Here is a 6,000-nt window from a genome sequence, read left to right as displayed (position 1 = left end):
TCAAGCTTCTAGAAAAAGAAGAGCAGGACAAACCCAAAACTCATACAAGAGAGGAAATTATAAAGATCAGAGCAGAAAACAATGTAATGTAGACTGAGAGAATGACACAAAAAAAATCAACAAAGCCAAGTTGGTTCTTCAAAAGAATAAACAAAATTAACAAACCCTTAGCCAACCTTAACAAAAAAGGAAAGAAAAGGTCCAAATCCATGCAACTAGGAATGAAAAGGGTGAAATTACAATGGACTCAGCAGAAATCCAGAGGATCATAAATACCTACTTTGAGAACCTATAGCTCAATAAGATGGAAAACACAGAAGAAACTGAGAGATTTCTAGATATGTATGAATTACCAAATTTGAATGAAGAAGACCTAGAAATTATAAACAACCAATATCAATCAATGAAATTGAAAACATTATTAAAACTTACCAACAAAGATAAGCCCAGGTCCTGATGGCTTCACTGCTGAAATTTACAAGACATTTAGAGAACTATTGCCACTACTGTTTAAACTCTTCAAAGAAATTGAAAGGGAAGCAATACTCCCAAATTCATCCCTTTGAAGCAAGCATTACCTTGATCCCCAAAGCATAGAAAGGCCCAACTGAAAAAGAGAACTATCAGCCAATCTCCCTAATGAACATAGAGGCAAAAATCCTCTATAAGACACTGGCAAACAAAATGCAGAAGATCATCAAGAAGATCCTACTCCCTTGAACAAGTGAGATTCATCCCAGGATGTAGGGATGATTCAACATAAGCAAATCAATAAATGTAATACACTAAGCCAAGGACAAAAACCATATGACCATCTCAATAGATGCAGAAAAAGCAATTGACAAAATCTAACATGCATTTGTGATAAAACCCAATAAAAATTGTAATAGTCTCTTCCTCAATCTGATAAAAGCCATCTATGAAAAACCTACAGCCAATATCATACTAAATGGCCAAAAACTGAAATTCTTCACACTGAAATCAGGAACAAGACAAAGATGTCCACTATCACCAGACCTGTTCAATATAGTTTTGGAAACATTAGCCACAGCAATTAGAAAAGAGAAAGAAATAAAAGGAATTAAGATAGGAAATGAAGAAGTCCATTTGTAATTATTTGCAGATTACATAATACTCTATATAGAAGACCCCAAGAACTCTACCAAAAGTCTTCTAAGCTTAATAATCAAATTCAGTAGAGTAGCTAGATACAAGGTCAACACACAAAAATCAATAGCTTTCCTGTACACAGTCTTACTGAGAGAGAAATAGGGCAAAAAATTCCTTTCATAATAGCATTCAAAAAAATTGAAATACTTAGGAATCAACCTAACAAAAGAAATCAAAAACCTCTGCTCTGAAAACTATAGCACTCTGAAAAAAGAGATTGAAGAGGATATCATAAAATGGAAAGACATTCCTTGCTTCTGGGCAGGAAGAAGCAATATGGTGAAAAGGGCCATATTTCCAAAACTGCTATATAGATTCCAATTGAAATCCCACCAGCATACTTTACAGACCTTGAGAAAACAATCCAAAAATTCATTTGGAACAAGAAGAGACCTAGTATAGCAAAAGCAATTCTAGGCAACAGAGACATGGCATAGGGTATCAAAATCTCCAACTTGAAACCATACTACGAAGCTACTGTGATAAAAACAGCATGGTCCTGGCAAAGAAACAGACCTGAGGACCAGTGGAACAGGTTAGAAGATGCAGAAACAACTCCAGACACACTCAGCCACCTCTTCTTTAACAAAGGAGCCAAATACCTTCCCTGGAGGAAAGAGAGCTTCTTCAATAAATAGGGCTGGAAAAACTGGGTTTCAACTTGCCAAAGATTAAAACTGGACCTATATCTCTCACCATGCACTAAACTAAAATCAAAATGGATTAAAGATCTAAATTTTAAAACAGAAACACTAAACTGGTTGGAAGAGGGGTTAGATAATACTCTTGAAGTCATTGGTGTAGGAAAAGATTTTATGAACAAAACCTCAGTTGCCCATGAACTAGCACAAACAATCAACAAGTGGAATCTGTTCTTATTAAAAAGCTTCTGCACAGCAAGAGAAACCACCAACAGTGTGAAGAGAAAACCCACAGTGTGGGAAAAAATTTTCACCAGCTGTTTCTCAGACAAAGGTCTACTAGTTAGAATGTGTAAAGAGCCTTACAAAATCAGACCTCCCAGATTTAAAGACCCAATTCAAAAATGGGCATCTGAAATGAACACACATTTCTCAAATGAAGAAGTAGAAATAGCAAACAAACTTATAAAAAATGTTCAACATCACTGGTCTTTTAAGAGATGCAAATGAAAACAACCCTGAGATTCCACCTCACCCCATAAATAATGACCTTTATCATGAAATCGACCAATAACAAATGCTGGCAGGGTTTTTCAGGGAGAAGAACCCTGCTCCACTTCTGGTAAGAGTGTAGACTGGTGCAACCACTGTGGAAATCAGCATGGAGATATCTCAAAGAACTGGGATTGCAAGACCCATTTGACCCAGCTATTCCCCTTTTGGGTGTCTTCCCCAAAGAATTAAAATATACCACAGTGATATATGTGCACCCATGTTCATAGCACAATTTGTAAAACGTGGAAACTAGGTAAAACTTGGAAACAACCCAAATGACCATCAACTGGTGACTGGATAAAGAAAATGTGGGGTTTTATGAAATGGAGTACCACTCAGCCATAAAGAATGATAAATTAGAGATGTTTATAGCTAAATGGATGCGCATTGAGGCCAAACTTGCTATGGCCACCTATTGGCTCCAGGAGACATTTTTGTTTTTTCTTTTGTTGTCTTGTTTTTTAAAAAGCCATTATGGTGGTTGCACTAGTCTGCACTCCCACCAACAATGGAGAAGGGTTCCTTTCTCCCCACAACCCCGCCAACATTTGTTATTGTGTGATTTCTTGATAGCAGCCATTCTTTGTGGGGTGAGGTGGAATCTCAGTGTTGTTTTCATCTGCATCTCTCGAATGACCAGTGATGTGGAACATTTTTTCAAATATTTTCTTGCTGCTTTTACTTCTTTGTCTGAGAAATGTCTGTTCATTTCGGATGCCCATTTTTGAATCTGGTCTTTATATTTGGGGGGACTGATTGTTTTGAGTTCTTTATATATCCTTGATAATAGTCCTTTGTCTGAGGAACAGCTGGTAAAAATTTTTTCCCACATTGTAGATTGTCTCTTAGTTCTGCTAATGGTTTCTTTTGAAGTACAGAAGCTTTTTAGTAAGATGAGATCCCAGTTGTTGATTCTTTCTGCTAGTTCCCGTGCTACTGAGGATTTGTTCATAAAGTCTTTTCCTATACCAATGTCTTCCAGAGTTCTGCCTAACTTACCTTCCAGCAAGTTTAATGTTTCTGTTTTAATATTTAGATCTTTAATCCATTTGGATTTTAATTTAGTGCATGGCGAAAGATAAGGGTCTAATTTTAATCTGTGGCAGGTTGACATCCAGTTTTTCCAACACCATTTATTAAAGAGGCTATCTTTCCTCCACTGAGGATGGTGAGCTCCTTTGTCAAAGATGAGGTAGCTGAGTACATCTGCATTTGTTTTTGTGTCTTCCAGTCTGTTCCATTGATCCTCAGGCCTATTTCTTTGCCAGTACCATGCTGTTTTTATCACAGTGGCTTTGTAGTATAGTTTCAAATTAGGAATTGTTACACCTGGTGCCATGTGTCTGTTGCCTAAAATGGCTTTTGCAATATGGAGATACCTCAAAGAGCTTGGACTGGAGGTTCTCTTTGACCCAGCCATCCCTCTGCTGGGTGTCTTTCCAAGAGAACTAAAAGAATCATATCACAGAGAAGTATGTGCACCCGTTTATAGCACGGCACAGTTTGTAATAGCTAAATCTTGGAAACAACCTATTTGCCCATCCGTTGGAAACTGGATAAAGAAGTTGTGGTTTTTCTATAAAATGGAATATTACTCAGCCATAAAGAGCGAGAGAATAGATTCATTCATAGGAAAATGGATACATATTGAAGATATACTCCTAAGTGAAATAAATAAGTCCCACATGTGTAAATACCAAATAGTTTCCCTGGTGTGAATATTCTGCAACAATGCATAAGATTCTAATAAGATTACTGACATTTAGAAATGGGAGGAAAGGAGCTAAAGGTGTAGGGAAGGTGTGATACGTAGGGGAAGAGTAAAAAGGGAAAAGAAAAAAATGTGAGAGAATGAAAAGATGAAAATAAAGTGTTTGTAGATGGGGAGGGGAGGAGGGGGTGAAGGGAGGGCAGAGGTAAGGGGAAAAAATGAGAATCAAGAATTGTCATGTAGAGGTACAAGATCCCAACAATGAATGTAACTCTACTGTATCCCTAAAATGTACCAATAAACTCAATTAAAGCTGAAAAAAAGCCATTATGTATTTTTTGTTTTGTTTTTTAGTTTTATTTGTACATGTTTGTAGTGCAAATTGATTACATTCACCTCAGGAAATTGGTACATGTACATAATGTATTTCAATTCACTTTTCCCCTTTCCCTCTACTCTCCTTTTATTTTTTCATGATCAGTTCACTTATTTATCTTAAAAGACCTTATAAAGTTAGTTATCATACATACCAGTGATAGCAAAACCCTTTTTCTTTTGGTTTTTTGAGACAGGGTCTCACTTTGTAGAACAGGAAGAACTTGAACTCACTGTGCTTCCCAGGCTGGCCTCTAACTTGCAGCCATCCTCCTGCCTCAGCCTTCCAAGTGCTGGGTTTACAGGAGTGTAACAACTCATCTGGTTAGGAAACCTTTGAGAGCTTTCAGTGGCAAGAACAGCCCACCATGGCATGCATGCCATCATTTTGCCATCACTGATATACACAGATTGAAAACCAGGCTAATAGGCCAAAGAACATAAAAAAGTAAGACAATTGTATTAAGTCAAGGTACACTTTTAGATATATTGTCTGCACTGAATTGCAATACATTTTTTCTCTCTCACTTTTCCTGTTATTACTCTTTTATTACATAATATATGTTAAGTTTTTAATTTAAGAGAAACCATGCATTACATGAACTTATGAATCTGAATTACTTAACATAATATTATGGTCTCAAGATGCAATCATTTTTCTGCAAATGACTCAAGTTTGTCCTTCTTTTTTTTTTCAGCTTTAATTGAGTTTATTGGTACATTTTAGGGATACAGTACAGTTGCATTCATTGTTGGGATCTTGTACGTCTACATGACAAGTCTTGATTCTCATTTTTTCCCCTTACCCCTGGCCTCCCTTCACCCTCTCCTCCCCTCCCCATCTACAAACACTTTATTTTCATCTTTTCATTATCTCACATTTTTTTCTTTTCCCTTATTAGCCTTCCCCTACCCATCCCACCTCCCCTACACCTTTAGCTCTTTTCTTCCCATTTCTAAATGTCAGTAATCTTATTAGGATCTTGTGTATTATTGCAGATTATTAACACCAGGGAAACTATTTTGTATTTACACATGTGTGACTTACTTATTTCACTTAGGAGTATATCTTCAATATGTACCCATTTTCCTATGAATGAATCTATTTTCTCATTCTTTATGGCTGAGTAATATTCCATTTTATAGAAAAACCACATCTTCTTTATCCAGTTTCCAATGGATGGGCAAATGGGCTGTTTCCAAGATTTAGCTATTACAAAGTCTGTCCTTCTTGATGACAGAGTAGTATTCCATTGTGTATAAATAATATACTTTCTTTTTTTCAATCATTCATTGATGGACACAGAGGCTGTTTCGAAGATTTCGATATTATGAGTTGTGCTGCTATAAACATAGGTATGCATACAACCCTATGGTATGATGTTTTTAACTCTTTTGGGAAGATACTTGGAAGGAGAATAGCTGGATCAAATGTAATTTCTGTTTTTAGTTGTTTGAGGAATCTCCATAGTGATTCCCATAATGGTCCTATCAGTTTATAGTCCCATCAGCAATGAAGAAGATTTCTTTTCTCCACACAGCCTCACC

Source organism: Fukomys damarensis, unplaced genomic scaffold (genome assembly GCF_012274545.1).
Source record: "Fukomys damarensis isolate Sample0158 unplaced genomic scaffold, DMR_v1.0_HiC HiC_scaffold_5, whole genome shotgun sequence".
Lineage (NCBI taxonomy): Eukaryota > Metazoa > Chordata > Mammalia > Rodentia > Bathyergidae > Fukomys > Fukomys damarensis.
The sequence above is the reverse complement of the archived record's forward strand: the minus strand, read 5'-3'. Positions refer to the sequence as shown.